This window comes from Marmota flaviventris, chromosome 8, assembly GCF_047511675.1.
Source record: "Marmota flaviventris isolate mMarFla1 chromosome 8, mMarFla1.hap1, whole genome shotgun sequence".
Taxonomy (NCBI): domain Eukaryota; kingdom Metazoa; phylum Chordata; class Mammalia; order Rodentia; family Sciuridae; genus Marmota; species Marmota flaviventris.
The window spans coordinates 94,880,250-94,899,560 of record NC_092505.1 but is presented as its reverse complement, the minus strand read 5'-3'; the positions used below and the strand labels follow the sequence as shown (position 1 = coordinate 94,899,560).

The 19,311-nt window shown below is 39.2% G+C and overlaps 1 protein-coding gene across 5 annotated transcripts in view; it reads right to left on the bottom strand.

Moving 5' to 3' along the window:
- Positions 1-19,311, bottom strand: part of Pld1 (phospholipase D1) — a 206,053-nt gene that overhangs the window by 124,830 nt on the left and 61,912 nt on the right. The window lies entirely within an intron of this gene.

Here is a 19,311-nt window from a genome sequence, read left to right as displayed (position 1 = left end):
ACTTGTAGATGAGTGAAAAAAGAAACAGGATAAAAGCCTTGATAACAGCCTTTTAACATTTATCTTCAAGTATTTATTATGTGCTAAACATAATTTTTGCACAATTATGTTTTTTAATGCTCATAACAGATTCTACTTTAGAGATTTAGTTAAGTAATTTGTCCAAAGTCACTCAGTTCATACCATGGTCCAGTTTTTAAAGAAGACTGGCTCTAAAATCTTATGAACTTGGCTATGCAGGTTTATAATTATTGATTTTATTTTATGGTTGAATGTCTATAAATTAAAATTAATCTTTTCTGTGAAGTGTATGTTCTGTGACAACAAGAGATGGCTTCTACTTTAATAAAAAATCGTACCTTGGAAAGGATCACACTAACCCCACCATGATTACAATGATGGAAACAACATACCCTGACATCTTTCTGAACTTTTATGATTCATGGTATAAGATCACATAGAACCAGAGTGGGTCCAGGGGGTCTGCAGATTTGATCATGTGATCCCAAAGACTGCACCACCTAATAATGGAAAACAAATCGGGTGGTTTGTCCACCACTGCCTTCACTTCATCCAACATCTGTGTTGCTGGTATCCTTGAATATCAAACTATACTGACAGGTACACTCCTATATTGTCAAATCTTCACGAATTAGTCAATGTTTTCTTTCATCTCAAATAATCCATACTGGGGGCTGAGCAGCTGCCAGATTGCCAGCCTATGTTACCCTGCAGTGGGATAAGGACTTCATTGTTTACCCTTAAGATAAAGTAAATCATTTGTTACTGCCTTATAAAATTATACTGTAAGATCTTTATCTCTTTCAGTACCAGGAAGAGATGGTGCCAATGGAGAGATAAGAGCAGCTGTGTTTTACTTCTGTTTGCATCTATATGTGGGAAATAAGTAAGAGTTGGTTTCTGGTACTTCCCCCCCCCCCCCGCCCTGGTTTTGAATACTAAAATTAAAAATCTTTTTAGGGAAGATTTAATGACCTCCTATGATTCAGTGATGAAATCAGAGGAATCTAGCATTTGTGTCTGATCTCAATTTCAACAAGATTAGGAAGCACAGAACATCAAAGAGAAGCCGATATCCTCCTTCTCAGATAATAAATACATAAACATTCCCTTAGCCATATACCACTAATAACATTATTAATGATAATTATTGATATTAAATTTTGAAATTAGCTAATATTTGCCAGATATTGTATAACATGCCAGGGACTCTAGAGAGAGATTAATCATATGACCTCTTTTAATCCTTACAACAATCTTAGAAGCTTTAATAACCATGCTTTAAAGAGATGCTTAGGGAAGGCAGGAAACTCGCCCAGGTCCATGGGGTTGCAAAATGAGGCAGTTGGAACTGACCCTAGTTGACAGGCCTCTAAAGTCCAGCTACATAACAAACCAGTAATGAGAATGGGGTAGAGGGAAGGGTGGGCCACCAAAAGTCTTTTACGCCTCATTTGTATATTCTTTATAAACGTCCCCCAAACCAATAACAACAACAAGAAGAAAACCCAGCATTTATTCTGTGAAAGTCATTGTGACTTACTTCTTGCTTCCCTTTCTAAATAATATGTGAAGTTCTTCTCTATTTTTTCCCTATGTGTTACTTGTGCTTACCAGGAGAAATAAACACAAGAAGAGTTCCAAGCCAAAAATCACATCCCAACGTATGGATGTGAAAAGAATTAAAATTAGACCATTTAAAATGAAACTGATTTATAGGGATTTCTTGTTTTCCCATTTTTTTATTATGATGGAACTAATTGGAGGCTATATATCATACAATTCCCTCCCAGATATTATACAGAACATTTTTTTAGCAAAACAAACTTGACATTCCCTAAAGTAAAATCATAAATGTGGATTTAAGCACTAAACTCAGTCTCTAGTGATGTAAGTCTTGGATAAATATTTTTTTAATTTAGTTGACTTAGAACAAAGTAAATGGCATTACCATATTTTACTTTACAGACTATATATTTTGAGAAAAATAACACAGGTTTTTTAAAAACCTCTTGACATTTGTTTGGATTTTTAAATTTTAAAAATCACTTCCATAAATACCCATGGAGGGCTTATTATGTACCGTGCTCAGAAAGTTAGAAATCAGAGGTGTAGGAGGCAGGTTGAATGACCTGTGATGATTCTGTGCTCACAGTCACTGTAATGTGAGGCTACCACCAGCTCTAGAGGGTAAGGGTTCCCCCCTGTAAACTGGAAATAGGGCCATCTAGATCTACACTCTTAGGAAGCTTCGAGAAGTGATGTGGTAATGGATGAATATCCAAGGTGATCTGCATTGCCAGTTACCACCTTTAATTAAAAGGTGACCCCTGGAAGGTGAGTTTCCTTCATTTTGGTATTCTTCGGGGCTAGTCTGCTACATGGTACTCGAACTGTCATCTCATTTAGCTCCTAAAACTGAAGTGTGGTCTAGCAGCTGTCTTTCCAACTGGGCTATTTCATGAATGGGGTCCTCCCATTCAACAAGTCCTGCCATTTCTGGACTATCCCACACAAATTGTAGAGAATCCAGTATGCCTCCCCTGCAAACCCAATCAGGGATGGTGGACACCAGTCAGATTCAGATGCCACTCCTTTCTTTGCCCAGCTCCTAGGCCTCACCCCTTATTGTCTCCCTGGTTACACATTTCCTTCTTTATACACTCATGCACTGTCACTTGTTTCCACTACAATGGTTCCTGCTTCCTTTGGGGTCCAGTTAGTTTTGTGACTTTGATGACACCAACTAGTCCACAGCCACACCCAAAAATAAATGTGCACTCATGCACAGCATTTTGCATACATTTTTGTAGGTCTGTGGTTGTCTTAGGTTAAAAAGCCCTGTCCCCTGAGTTGCGCTCATGTTCTGATGTGCCGACACACCGTCTTCCCATAAGACAGGGACATTCCTAGGGTAGGAGAGTCAGCCCCATGGCCATTCACCACAGACACCTTGCTGAGCACCTGCTCAGCAAATATTTGTCATTCAGTCAATTAATCAGTGAGCTGTCCACAGAGAAACCTGTCAGCTGCAGGTTGGTCAATGCAAAACACAAAGAGGTATTGTTCCCTTCAGATCCCACAGATGCTCAGATGTGACTGGCTGCTGGTTGAAAGAACCCCGGAGAGAAGCATGACATGAAAGAGATAGGCGTCCAAAGCCATCACAACTAACACAGCAAACTGCTACCAGAGTGTGGTGAGCCAGGCTTTTGCCCAGGGCTTCTCATGCATCATCCCAGGTAATCCTGACAATGACTTCATAAGGGTGTTCTACCATTATTCCCACTTTGTAGATAATGAGACAGGTTGACCCAGGTGTCATAGAGTCAGTAAGGCAGCTCTCAGCCAAGTGCTGGCTGATCTGCAAGCCACCGGCCTGTTTACCCCCCTTCCACTTGCCCCTGTGCCAAGGTAAAGAGATGCTGTGCTGTGGAGTCACATAGCCCCTCTCCTGCCCCCAGCCAGGGAGTCCAGCTTGCTATTACAGCTGCGGTTCTAAGAGACAGCAATGATTCTCAAGCATTACCCTCCTGCTGAGCTCCACATCTAATCTGATCTCAGGACCCCAGAGCCCTGCAGTCTTCCATTTATTTATCCTTCCCTCTGGTTTCAGATCAAATCCTCCATTTGGTCTAAGAGTGATATTGCTTTTCTCCCCAAGGGGTTGCGGTCAGAGATGATGGCATTAAATCTGGATTCCCGGTGCCCACAGGCCTGAAGTTAGGAGTCATGTTCTCACTTTTCACTAGCTAAAAACAAAAACAAATCTATGGTGACATAAAGCAGGATGTTTACATGGTTCTTAAACTTTCCATCATATCTGTCACTAGTGAATTTCAACTAGTTTGGTATGTCATTCAGGTACTTCTAATAATGATCTTTATGGCCATTTAATAGTAACCTGAGAAATTGGGGCAGCGTTATGACACAGAAGTGCATGTCATTGAGATGTCATTGTTTCCAGAAAAGACAACCTTCTACCCAGCTGTTTCCCCACCTAGTACTGAATTAGGACCTAACTGATGTCATCTTTGCACAAGTTTCTCTTTTCCTTTGCTTTCTTCTCTCTCTCCCTCTCCCTTTCCTTTCCTTTCCTTTCAGCAGTACTGGGGAATGAATTCAGGGGTACACTACCACTGAGCTACACCCCTAGCCCTTTTTATTATTTGAGACAGGGTCTCACTAAGCTGCAGAGGCTGACCTCAAACTTGCCATCTTCCTGCCTCAGCTTCCCAAGCCATTGGGATCACAGGTATGCACCACTGCACCTGGCTGTTTGAGTTATTTCTTGATTCATATGATTTTCCTTGAATCCCTTGACTTCCTTGGGTGGGCTTTTAGAAACATCCAAGGCCTCTGTTATCTGGCATGAGCTTTCTTACTAATTTTTTTTTTTTTTTGATACATCCTAGAACTGAATATCACCCTCTTTGTACCATCTGCTCTAGTTAATCTGTCATCTCTCTGAATTCAGGCTTTGTTTTTAGAGGCACAAATGAGTGTTAAGGGAAATTGACATCTACTTCAAATATTGGTGATTAGGCACATCCTGCACCAAAAGGCACATGACATGCATCATATGTATTACTTCCTAATCCTCATAGCAATCTCCTTTTGGAATCCAGGATACAGAGCCACAGCAGCACACTGGGCTGCACCATTGTGTGTGGAGGGACTGGTTCCAGCGAGTGGGCCTCCCTCATGCGCTCAATCCCAGCAGCCTCTCTGGCCTCTGCTTATGAAACCACTGGTCAAAGCCACTCTCACCCTAACACCACCAGCATGTCACCCTCCCCCTGGGTGAGGGCAGGGCACAGCATGGAACACAGCTCCATGTTTCACTGACCTCTGTGAAAGGCAGTGTCCCAGCTGCTTTCTTGGGACACTAGTAGTTAGGCAACACACTCCCTTGCATTCTTCCCTATCTCTCTTCTCACTTCGGAGGCTCTAGATATAACTACTCCCATGAAGCCCACCATGTAACTCTTATTCAGCTCTAGGCAGGAAACCTGAGCTAGCATGGGGCTGGGACCAGGATTCCTGAGCCTGTGATTTTTCCACTGAACTATCCTGCTCCTGCAAATATCCATTTTGTGTTGAAGTTACAATAATAACCAAAAAGAAAATTGCATCATGCTTACAGTGTGCCAGGCAGGAATCCAGGTACTTTGAGCACATTAATCCTGTCTAGCCTGACAACAGACCTATCCAGTGGTTACTATTCTTATCCCCTTTTTTATAAGCAAGGAAATAGAAGGCACAGACAGGTTAGGTTAGGTTATGATTGGATATGAGGTGTCCCCTAAAGCTCCTATGTAAATGCAGGAATATTCAGAGATAAAACGACTGGATTGTGAGAGCTATAAACTAATCACTCCATCCTGGTTTGAATGGACTGACTGGGAGGTAACCATAGGACTGGGGTTGGCATGGTGTGGCTGGAGGAAGTGGTTTACTGGGTGTGTACCCTGAAAGGGTACAAACTCCCTGCGGCCCCTCCCCCTCTATATCTGCTTCTTGGCTACCCTGAGCTGAGCATCTCTTCTTTGCTGCCACCCTTCTGCCATGACATACAGCCTCACCATGAGCCTAGAGGAATTGAGTCAGGGCGGCCACCACAGAGTAAACCTCTGAAACCATGAGCCAAAATAAACTCTTCCTCCTCCAAGTTGTCCTTGTCAGATATTTTGATCACAGTGATGAAAAACTAATTAACACAGGTGACTTGCCCAAGGTCACACAGCCACCTGAGGAGAGTCAGCTACCTGGTTTGTTCCTGTTTTTGTCTTGACTAGTCATCTGAGAAAAATCACTTTAGTTAGTGCTCAGCTTCCTCATCTAAAACCTGAAAAGAAAAACATCTGTTTTACATGAATATGCAGTTATCTGTGTGGAGGGCTTTATTAAACAATATTACCCAGAAAACTCCTCTCTCAGCATTATTATATGTTAGAGAAAGAAAAAATCCAGAACCTTCTAAGCAACTCCACCCAGAAGATGAAAACCAGCCCCAATGCCAGATATGTAGATAAGGAATGTGAGCCAACACAGAAGCCTTCTTCCCATCTCTCTTAATGACAACGCACATGTGAATGTGTGTTTGAAGAGAAAACAAGGAAAGGCCACTCCTAATTTTAAAACTTGATAATAAGTTTATTAGGTATGAGTGAGAGACTTTGTACAACCGCTGGGTTGACTTCAATCAATAAAAATCTCAGTGGGGGGGGATTCTTTATAGAAAAAGACTGATAAGGAAAAAAACTGATTAGACTTCAAAAAAACATATCCTTCAATGTTAAACGAATATTTCATGTCGTATAGCCAGTGAAAGAACATTCACATACGTGACTCAGGAGAGGACATTAACTGCATGGACACTTTTAGGAACAACTTTATTCTGGTTGATAAACTGTGCTAAGCAAAGTGAGAAAAATGTTTCTCTCTAAGGCACACTGAGACCACCACTGATTCCGTGAGGGAGCAATAAATGTCAAGGTAAAGATTTTCCCCAATAGGGTTCATCTGTATGAAAATGACTGAAAGAAAAACTTTTCTTTACTGGTTCCTAATAGTAAAGAAAAACTGTTCTGGAGTACAATGTTACTGGTAAGAACTCATATGATCAAGATACTATAGATATTCAAGAGTTTTAGTTCCATCATTCCACTATTATTGTTTATTTTTCTTAAAACAGGTCTTGCTCTTATGACAGTAGTCCCACTTAGCCAGAAGAACTTTCATTCCTTCATATAGACTTTATCACTAAAATTTTTCTCAGATGCTGTTCACAACACCTGTAATGCCAATGACTCAGAAGGCTGAGGTGGGAGGATTGCAAGTTTAAGGCCAGCCTCATCAACTTAGCAAGACCCTGTCTCAAAATAAAAATGGCTGGGGGTGTAGCTCAGGGGTAAAGCACTCTGGGTTCAATCTCCAGTACTGGAAAAAAAAAAATCTTCCTGGGTATCTAAAATCTGATTCCTCCCTCTCATTTCCCTTCAAAGCAATGGGCAAGTAAGTCTCATTGGGGTGTGTTTATGAAGCACAGTGTTTTCAATAACCCAGGAGACAAATCAATGGATGTGTAACTGATGTGATTCTGCAATTTGTATACGGGGTAAAAATGGGAGTTCATAACCCACTTGAATCAAAGTGTGAAATATGATATATCAAGAACTATGTAATGTTTTGAACAACCAACAATAAAAAATTAAAAAAAAAAATAACCCACGAGACGGCCCACGGGCAGAACAATTCACTTCCCCTATGAGAAGAATGAAGTTGGCAGAGGCACAGATGTAATCAACTCCAGACATTCTCCAGGGCTAGTTGGTGCTCATATTTTGTCACAAGTGCTAGTAGACATAGCAAAATCTCAATTTTTAAATCATTTTCATAATTACAAAATAATGTTTGTAGAGGCAGCATAGTACCATGGTAGGTATGTGACTCTGAGTCAAATAACCTGAAATCTGATGTTCCTTAGGCTGACACAGTTGCTTATATCTAAGTGTCAGTTTCCCAAGGTGTAAAATAGAGCTTCAGGTACATCAAGTACACCCCCCCCAACCCCGCCATTAACTTCTGGAAATAAAATAGGTTAAGTGAATAAGTATGACCCCCTTCTACTACAAAGACAGGATTGCTGAATAAATTGTAATTACTTTTAGAAAATATGTAGTCAAGGATAATAGCAGTTGTAGCAACAGAAACAATAATGAAGGAGGAATGCCAGTGTCCAAGAAAACAGAAACAAGCTAAAGTCAGGTGGATGCACTGGAGCTGAAGCTGGAGGGGCCCGGGAGGTCTTGGGCTTGGATAAAAGGTTGGGTTTACAGTTCTTTTACCCCTAATGACTGTTAGGAGACATGATTCCAAGACTATGACAGCATCCGCACATCAGAGAAAACATTTGGCCTTTGGTTTTTTAGGATTGGCTTATTTCATTTAGCTCCATTCACTTATCAGTAAATGCTATCATGTCATTCTTCTTTAAAGCTGGGGAATATTCCATTGGGTATATATACTACATTTTCTTTATCCATTCATTTGTTGAAGGGCATATAGGTTGGTTCTACAATTTAGCTATTGTGAATTGAGCTGCTATAAACATTTATGAGCTGCTATAAACATTTATGAGGATTTTGAGTCCTTTGGATATATACTGAAGAGTGGGATAACTGGGTCAAATGGTGGTTCCTTTCCAAGTTTTCTGAGGAATCTCTGTACTGCTTTCCAGAGTGGTTGTACCAATTTGCAGTCCTACCAGCAATGTATGAGAGTAACTTTTTCCCCACACCCTTGCCAACATTTATTGTTACTTATATTCTTGATAATTGCCATTCTGACTGGAGTAAGATAGGCTCTCAGTGTAGTTTTAATTTGCATTTGCCTAATTACTAGAGATGTTGAACATTTTTTCATATATTTGTTGACTATTCGTATTTCTTCTTCTGGGAAGTGCCTGTTCAATTCCTTTGCCCATTTATTGATTGGGTTATTTGTTTTTTGGGTGTTAAGTTTTTGAGTTTTTTATATATCCTGGAAATCAATGTTCTAATTAAGGTACAAATGGCAAAGATTTTCTCCCATTCTATAGGTTCTCTCTTCACATTCTTGATTGTTTCCTTTTCTGTGAAGAAGCTTTTTAGTCCCATTTATTGATTCTTGGTTTTACTTCTTGCATTTTAGAATCTTATTGAGGAAGCTGATTCCTAAGCCAACGATAGAAAGTTAGGCCTATATTATCTTCTAGTAAGTGCAGAGTCTCTGGTCTAATGCCTTGGTCCTTGATCCACTTTGAGTTTTGTGCAGGGTGAGAGATAGGGGTTAAATTACATTCTGCTCCATATGGACTTCCAGTTTTCCCAACACCATTTGTTGAAGAGGCTATCTTTTCTCCATTGTATGTTTATGGCACCTTTGTCTAGTATGAGATTACTGTATTTATGTGGGATTGTCTCTATGTCTTCTATTCTGTTCCATTGGTCTTCATGTCTGTTTTGGTGCCATTACCATGCCGTTTTTGTTACTATACCTCTGCAGTATAATTTAAGGTCTGGTATTGTGATATCACTTATCTTAGTAAGGATTGCTTTGGCTATTTTATTTTTTCAAATGAATTTCATGACTTCTTTTTCTATCTCTATTTAAAAAACCAAAGGCTGATTTTTTTTTTTTTTTTGGTACTGGGGATTGAACCCAGGGGCACTTAACCACTGAGTCACATGACCAGCCCATATATATGTGTGTGCGTGTGTGTGTGTTGTGTGTTGTGTGTGTGTGTAGACACACACATATATTTTATTTAGAGACAAGATCTTGCTGGGTTGTTTAGACTAAGTTGCTGAGGCTGGCTTTGAACTCAGGATCCTCCTGCCTCAGTCTCCTGAGCTGCTAAAGTGAACTTAACAGATTTTTTCTGCTGCTTACCACCAAAGGAGAGACAGAATTTAAAGTCTGGGTTCAAGTAAATTAAATGACTGCTTTAAAAACAAGCACAACTCTTGATGGTAACATAACAGACACCAGGGTTCCTACAATATATCAATCATAATGTTACCTAAAATTATTAGACACAGAAGAAAGGAAAAAATGTAATCCATTCTGAAGAGAAGAGGCTGTCTATCATCTTGAGATGTTGAAATTAACTAATGAAGATTTTAAAACAATCACTAAGATAATGCCCAAGAATGTAAAGAGAAATACATTCTTAATAAATGAATAAATTTAAAAATCTGACAAAGAAAAAGAAAAATTTACTGGATACACCTAGCAGACAAATGACCATGACCCAAGAAAGATTCAATAAACTTGATGACTGACAATTTAGAAATTACCCAGTCTAAGAACAGAAAGGGAAAAAATAAATAAATAAATAACACGTAACAAAACCCTTTAAAACAAAAGAATAGAATCTACAGAATGGGAGAAAATCTTTGCCATTTGTACCTCAAATAGAGCATTGATTTCCAGGATATATAAAAAACTCAAAAATTTAACACACACACACACACACACACACAAAAAAAAAAAACCAAATAACCCAATCAATAAAAAGAATAATGACTTATGTAACAACATATATTTAAAAAATCTCACAGAAATAACTTGAATCCTAAAAGAACAGGGTGGAGAAAAAATGGGACAATAAATATATTTGAAAAAATAATGGTCAAAAAATTCACTAGATTGGTGGATAATTTTACAAATTCAAGAAATTTGGTAAATCCTAAGCAGGAATAAATACAAAGAAAATCAAACCTACCTAGGTACTTCAAAAATCAGGCTGCTGAAGCATAAAAAAGATAAAAATCAGCTGGAGAAAAATAGCTTACTGTATTTAGAAAAAGCATACTAATCACCATTCATTTCTCATCAGAGATAAATGAAGGTTATAAGATGATGAAATGTCCTAAAGCTCAATAAATATGATATTGAGTGAATAAGCAGTGGCTTTCCTCTGAAACAGCCTACTAATTCAAATTCCAAAGAATTACTCACAGAATTCAACACTATGATACTAAAATTCATACCAGAAGTTATAAGTATATAAGGCTTGCCTATAGGTCAATAAGTATTATAAACATGAAGAAATTAAAATTGTATAGTAACAACTGGGAATCAAACAGAGATCCCCAAAACAAACCCATGCATGTTTGAGTTCTTGGTTTATGAGAGTGGTATAAAATAATGATGCTAAAATTATTGGAAATTCTTAAATATGCAAGAAAATGCATTCTTTCCCTCAGAGTTCCTATAAGAATATTTTCCAGATTGTTCCTAAATGTAAGCAACAAATGGTTTTGGAACAAAATAGCTAAAAGTGAACAACAAAATTTTAAACCTTTGAAATAAAATAGAGTCAGGAGGGAATACTAACAGGACATAAAAAGAAAAATCATGAAAGAAAGAGATGAAAAAATCAACTACACTACAATTTAAAACTTCTATTAGACAATTGAAAAATTTAAACAAAAAAAATTAAAAAGAGAAGTCCATATTAAGAGATTTAAGTAGAATATACAAAGAACTACTATAAATTCATAACAAAAGACCCAAAACACAACAGAAAATACACTGGCAACTCATGGATGATTAACTGTAAATTATCAATAAACCTTAACAGTCTCAATTTTTCCATTGATCAAGAAATGAGATACCATGTCATATCCACTGGATTGGTTAACTTTTCGCAAGTCTAAAGTTACATTGTATTGGGAGGAAAGGGAATTCTCATGCACTGCTAGAAGGAATGTCAACTGAAATAACCTTCTAGAAAACAATTTAGTGTTATCTAGTGTGCTGAAAGATGGTAGCACCTATCACCCAGTAATTCTTCTTCTAAGTATACTTACAATAAAATTCTCCTATGGGTGGTACAAAAAGACATATATTCAAATTGGCACTGAAGCACTATTCAAAATAAGGGAAACCAGACAACTGAAATATCTATCAGAAAGGATAAATTATATTTTTTGATAAATTGTATTTTAATGAAATGCTCTATAGCAGGGAAAATAAATGCATCAGAACTGCATGTATCAGCATGAATAAATCTCAACACAAAATTTGGTGGAAAAAATCTAGCTTATAGATTTTATTTAGGATTTTAAAATGCCAAGCAATCTTGTATGCAGATAAACATATGCAGAAATATAGACCTAGAAAGCCTTGAAAACAGTGGTGCACACCTATAATCCCAGCAACTTTGGAGACTGATGCAGGAGGATCACAAGTTCAAGGCCAGCCTGGGCAATTCTGTTTCAGAATTAAAATAAAAAGAACTGGGGATGGAGCTCAGTGGTAAAGCATCCTTGGGTTCAATTACCAATACCCCTGCCCCAACACACACACACACACACACACACACACAAAGGGGAGAAAAAAAGGAAGGAAATTATATACAACAACTTCAGAAGAATCATTAGCTTTGGGGAGGAAGGGAGAGAAGAGAACACAATCAGCACAGGCGGGAGGATCATGAGTTCAAAACCAGCCTCAGCAATTTAGTGAGGCCCTAAGCAACTTAATGAGACCCTGACTCAACATAAAATACAAAAAAAAAGGGGGGGGGGGGGCTGGGAATGTGGTTCAGTAGGTAAGTACCCCTGGGTTCAATCCCTTGTATCAAAAAAAAAAAAAAAAAAAAAAAAAAAAAAAAACCACGAAGAGGACTTGGAAAATCAGTAACAATTTATTACATAGACATTGAATGATATATGTATAAGTGAAAAAATTGCTATATATGGATGCCACATGCACTTAAGTTTTATTTCCTAAATATTAATCTCCTTTAAAATATTTCATTTAAATTACACAATTTTAAAAACCTGCTACTATATATAACATTTTAATAACGTCCTTAAACCCAAGCCTGGTTGATGATTCTTGCGTTCCTTGCAAACAAATAAAATTCATTGCTCTTTCTAAATTCAGCTGATACTGGTAACCCACTAACTTGGAAATATGAAAGATACTTTGAAATGTTTTGTCCCCCCACTGTTCATACCCACCTTTTCACATTTATATCTGCAAATTCCAACTTAGTTCTCCTTTCAACCAGTGGTTGACATAACACAAATGTTGGCCAGGCTTGGGGATCAGTTCAACACCCAGTAAAAAGACGAAGTTAAATGGGCCTGTACAGAGATTGAAAGCAAACTTGGGTTTGATGCTCCAGGGTTCTTGTCTATGAAGTTGGGGTATTCACTGTTAGTGATAATGACATTACGTTAAGGGGGAAACAATCCTCAAAACGGAAGCTGTACCATGTGGGAGGCTGAGGCACCTGGATTCTGTTTGAAGCCCACTGCGGAGAAGGGAAGAGTCTCCTGGGTTTGATTATCCATTCCACCCTCACAGTGGTGTAAGCCTTAGCAAATTAGCCTCTCTGTGCCTCAGTTTCCCTGTATATAAAATTAGGAGTATTATACTACATGCCTTCTTGTGTTGTTTTGAAGATTAAGTTAGTTAACTTCTACAAAATGCCAAAAGTAATTCTGAGTCCAAAGTGTAAGTGCTATGTATTAGTTGCTATTATTGTGAACTGGTTTCTTTCTTTTAAAAAACAAATAATAATAATGAGGGCAAGAATCTTCTCAAGACTCTAAAGAATAATATTACAAGAACCATTGCCTTATTTAAATTCTACTGGTGGTCTCAATTTTCAATAAACCATTTAGAGAAACAATGAGAAATTTTGGATTTCCTTAAGCAAAATAAGTGCAAATTGCCCTTTCTTTCAACAACTTTCTTAGATTTGTTGTTTTTACATATTCTTATTTAAAACCAATAGATTTCTCCTTAGACTTAAAGATTTACAATGCTGTTCACAAGAGTATTTCTGCTATGAACTTATCATTACATAGGTGAGTTTACAACACATTCATAATAAGAAATTCTTAGCAGCTTTATACTATAATGCTATAGAAATTGAAGAGCAACCATCTGCATATTTCAAAAGATTTCACATTCATAAGTTTGCCCCTTTAAAGGTATGACCAAGAGAGTCACTCCTATACAGACATGGGGCTGCCTAGACGACCTGAGAAGATTCGGTTGCTTGGTTCAAAATTCTACAAAATTGGCCCCTCAGGTCCTGTCTCTCCTGCCACACACATGCATGCACTCACAACTCCCCCACACAGAAAGATCATTGCTCAAGCTCATTAACACATTTAAGGGACTTTCTGATCCAATCTCAATCAGTGTGCCTTCACAGCTCAACCTCCTACTGATGTTCTATGCTTTCTCTACTGTCAGGTCAGGCTGTGGCTGGGGAGGGAGCCCAGGTCTATCGGGCCTCTGGATCCAGCTGCCAATTTGCAGGAAATATAGAGGACATAAAGACACACTGAACCACACTCTGTGGATGCAATCAGTAAAACCCAGACTGTGGGCAACTGCAGGGGTCAACACAAATTGATAAATAAAAAAAAAAGATACAAGGGAATCTGCATATTAAAAGTGACTCAAAATGCAGGCTGAATGACAGAATAACACAACAGGCAAGATTAAACTCTAGTGTCTTAGGGATGCTCATTCAGGTGATAAAACCATAAAGAAATGCAAGGACAGTGATTATTTGGGAATCAGGAGGGCTAGGGCTAGGGCTGAGGCAGAAAATGTGGGATGGGCTCCTGGGGTGGCTGACACAGTTCTGTTTTATCTGAATAGTGATTATACAAGTGTATGACTAGTCGTGAGTCATTAAGCTGTCCATGTGTCCTTCCCCACTCAGGTAATCTTCTCCAGTCACCCTCCTTCTCCACTTCTGCCTGATGATGCCTTCCAAACTCTCTCTTACTAAAACTTTTCTGGTTCTTCCCACCCATGCTCTCAAATTGGAGGCATCTTCTCCCATGACTAAGCTTCACAGCACATGGTTTGTAAGTCTTTGGAGGCATTTCTGTCTCAGCTGGAGGTATGGGGCATGCTTCATCTCTTCTGTAAACTCACTGGGATAGGAAGATGATCATCCCCACAGATGTACATAGTAAAGCACTATTTGCTGAATTAAAACAAGACTAGTTAATTAAAAATTAGGTGAGAACTTTGAATCCACTGGGCTTACCCTATCAGAAAATCCCTGTCCCTCCAATCCATCTTTACTGATTCCTTTGCCTTACCTGCAACCAATGAACAGACTTGGCATGCTCACCTGAGTTAAGAGTACAGACTCTTAATCCTGATTCTGCCACTTACTAACCTTTAAGCCAGTAGCCTTTTATTTTATGTATGTTACTTAACCTGAGTCCCAGTTCTTTCATCTGAGGATAATCCTACCTCAGAGGATGGTGGAATATTGCATACAAAGTACTTAACCCAGTACCTGACACAAAGTAAGATCTCAACACATAGTCAATATTATAAATATAACTGTTAACTATTAGTATCATTAGTGGAAAAGAAATGTCAATCATTAAGCACTGATAGTCTAGTCAAACAAAACAGAAATAAACCTGGTAATAGCAAATATGTTTGCTCAATGCCAAATAAACCGTGGGGAAAAAACTCAGCACATCTGCCATTGCTTCAGTCTCCATCACACAAATCCAACATATTTTGCCAAACTAAAGTTACCTGTTCATGGCTCTTTCACTCTTACTGAGTTGTGAGTTTCTGGGGAACATGGAGTGACAATAAATTGAATTTGTGTACAGACTCCCCAGTTACATCCCCACGGCAGACATCACTGAGTGATCGTGGCCCATTTTCGTCTCTGAGCCTGGATATATCTTCTAATTCTTCTCACCCTACACTCCAGAGCCTTTAAGGTCCTTGCCATCTCTGAAAGAAATCAAGTCTGATCTGCCTTTATGTCCTTAGTGTTTGTTAAGTAGAAATGAAGTAAGTGAAGAGGGTGAATTACCCTCTCAGTGGACTGTGGAGCATGCATTGGTGAGAACTGAGACCATCTCTAGACCGAGGAAACCAATGATGTGACACTTGGTCAGTAACTCCCAGCATATATGATGCACTGGGCACTCACCTGGCCCAGCTCCCTTCACTTCACTGAGAAGACAGGCTCAGAATCACCCAGAGAATGCAAATAAGACTAGATAGATCACAGGACTCCTTGCAGCCTGCTAGCCCACACATGTCTGTTTCAGGGTGGATTCCTTTCATATAATGCAGCTTTGAACCACGACCACAATGTGTAAGAAGGACAACCAGACAGGCAGGATAAACTGCTTTTATCTGAGCTGCTGCCAGACTCTGCTCAGTGGGTGTGAACAGGCTGCTCACTGGGAAAGAATTAGTTCAGTCCTTGCTCAAAAACTCAACTCCCATGCATGGCACCTGGGTCAGAGCTATTCTCAGGGCACCCAACTCCTGCAGCGTCCATGAGGGTTTGAAGGACATGGGTTGCATCAATATGAACAAGACAGGCAGACTGAAATACAGCTGCCAAACTTCAAAGAACTGGAGGAAGTCTTTGTGGAAGGCGACTGATGCGCCATCTTGCTTTCCAGCCAGGCTGCTTCATGGGACCCCTCAAACAGCCCCTCACAATGACAGTAATTCACTAATAGGTATTTGTTGAGCACTCAGTAAGTACTGAGCAACAATACTAGTCAATGGGACTACAAAGGGCCTCATGCATCTTACTTCATTGTGAAAAGAAGAAGAGCTTTAGGGGAGAAACTCTCAATATCAACATTCCTCCTGTGTATTGGCCTCTTTCCTCACCAAACCCCTGGAAGAGGCTCCCCTCCCACCAGTCCTGCCCACCTGTGCTTGTTGCCAACCCTCCTCTCATTGCTCCGTCAATCAACACCCTCATCAACTTCTCCTCTGTGGCTTTTCCCCCATAATCATTTAAAACATTCTCAAGCACTTCAATTATATGGATGTTCCCCTCTAGCTATCACTTCTCTCTCACTGTAACTTCATGGTTCAGCTTCTGAAAGTATTATATTCTCATGCTCAACTGGATCCAGCCACACATGCTCCGTACTCTCAAACTCTCACCTTCCTCCAAACTTCTTCTTTGCTTGACTGATTCCTATCATCCATTTGGACCCATCTCAGGTGCCAACTCCTCTAGAAAGCCTCTCTTGACCTCCCAGACTAGTCTAGATGTCTTTCCTTAACACTTCTGTGGCATCCAAGTGAATCTATTGAGTCAATTCCTTTCTATTGGTTCCATATCCTCTTAAAAATTCTGAGTTCCCTGAAGGGAGAGGCTGGCTCTGGGTCCCAAGTCACTAGTTTCTGCTGGCTCTCAGTTACTGTGTTGAACAGAACAAGGAATGGATAGATAGGAGTAAGATTCAGAATAGCTCACAGTATGTGCAGAACACAGACTATGTGCATAATTACTAAGTTTTTTTTTTCACATACATATCTCAATTTCCCTAATAATTCTATAGGACAAACAGTATTATTTTTAACTCTTTTCATGTGAGAAGCAATGATTTAAAATGATGAAGGTGATACTACTTAGCTAAGCAGGTCTGAGATTCAAATGAGGACTCTTGAACTTCAAGTTACCTGCTTTCTCCATTCTCTGTAAGCTGCTGCCTCCATATTCAGATGAAAGCACTTCCTTGTAAGTTCCCCTCATCAAAACCTGACATCTGAAAACCAGTCTTCTTGCCTTATGCCTAATCAAACTATGTATTTAAATGAGCATAAGACAGATTCTGGCTAATTTGAACAAAACAAGTAAAGCTAAGAAAGGACATAATAATGTCAGAACAATGGAGTTATTACCTCCATTTTCTTCTGATGTGGTAGATGAACACAAATATTAGTGGTATTGCACAGTTCCCTCAAGCCTGCAAGACATCTGCAACAAATAGCTTATGAGAAAATGGCCAGGGCTGCCACTGAGATGTGTATGTATATGTATGTACACAAACATGCATATGTATATGTACATACTCATTGTTAAAACCAGGAAATCCCAATCCTGTCTAGTGGAATAACTATGCACGCAACTTTTCTCGAGGAACACACTTGACACCCAGCACTAGGAGCTGTTGGCTCTCCATCAGCCCCCTGTAGGCCTCACACTCCTGTTCTTGCCACACTCTCAAGTATGCAGCCCGTCACTCTAACTCCTTTTGCCCCAAACCTCTACTCTCATGTCCCATTGTCCTTCCATCATAGTCACCTAGAAAAATCCAATCCTGGCCCAATCTGACTGTCTGCTTTATGTCCCTGCTTGTCTTCTAAACAAGGCTGGAGCAAAAGAACTTATTTACACAAACTGGAATCGATGGGCCTTTCCAGATCTCTCTCTCACCCCGTCTCAAGGCCAACTTCTGAAGAAAGTCATCTACTTGATCCTCATACTTCATGACTCTTCCATCATTCTTCAACCCACTTCAAATGGCCTCCATTCCACCCATCACCAAATATCTTTCTCCAAGGTTAATAACCACATGCATATAATAAAATCTGTAGGTCCCCTCCCCATTCTTATCTCACTTTCAATTACATGAACGGGAGAAAATCTTTGCCAGATACTCCTCTGCCAGGGGATTAATGATCAGAATAAACTTTTAGAAGTTTAATACCAAAAAATAAATAACCCTGGGGCTGGGATTGTGGCTCAGTGGTAGAGTGCTTGCCTCATATGCATCGGGCACTGGGTTTGATCCTCAGCACCACATAAATAAATAAAGTATTGTGTCCATCTACAACAACAAAAAAAATTTTTTTAAATATTTTAAATAAACAACCCAATCAATAAATGAGAAAAATAACTAAACAGACATTTCTCAAAAGAAGAAATATAATTGGTCAACAAATACATGAAAAAATGGAGCAAATTAAGTTCCATGCACGTATGATTTTGTCAAAATGAACCCAGATATTATATCTAACTATAATGCATTAATAAAAGCATTTCATAAGTCTCTTCCATTGGCTTCCATGTTTCCACACTCTGTTGGTTTTTCTATTCCCTCTCTGACATATGAGATGGAGTCTCTCGTGATGCTGCTCCTCTTGTACTCAACATTTACATGCTAATATTTTTTAGGATCCCCAGGATCCTAGTATCATTCTTTCTACTCTATATACTTCTCAGGGTGATCTCTTCTATCTAATGGTTAAAATACGTGCCAGTGTTTTCTTTCCATGATACTTCTATGGTTCCAAGTGACACCACCACTGAGCACATCTTTTTCCACTTGGACTCTGTATCCCTAAGACCAGGAACTTCCTGGAGACAGAGGCCATCTCTGTTGCCAGCCACTAGTGTCCACTGGGCTCTCAATAATTGTTTCCAACTAGGTTTTTCATTCTGGGCTTCAGACCTATATATCCAAATGCCTGTGAAGTTTCCCATTGGATGATCCCATAAATAACCTCAACTTAAATGCTCAAAGCAGATTTCATCATCTTCTAACTGCAAAACATATCCTTCCTATATTTCCTTCCTGAATAAATTGGAAACATTATCTATCCAGCTGTATAACCCAGAATCCTGGAACTCCTCCTAGCAACTCTTCCTTTAACTCTCAAGGATAGTTACTAGGTCCTGCCAAATTTTAAATATCTCATCCATGTGACCACTAATATTTTATCACATAGCCATGGCAGGTTTGAGGAAGTAAAAAAAAAGGGGGGGGGGTGCTTATGGCTGGGTATAGGGCAGGAGGCCAGCATTTAGACTTTATCCTCAACACCCCTCCCTGCAAGGTGGTCTTGTGCTATAGATCCAGAGCCAAAAGAGTTTTCAATGAAGTAAGTGTGTGCTGCCCAAAATAGGATTTTGTAGGATAAGCAATATCACTTACACTTGGTTAGTTTTTTATTGTCCAGATAAAC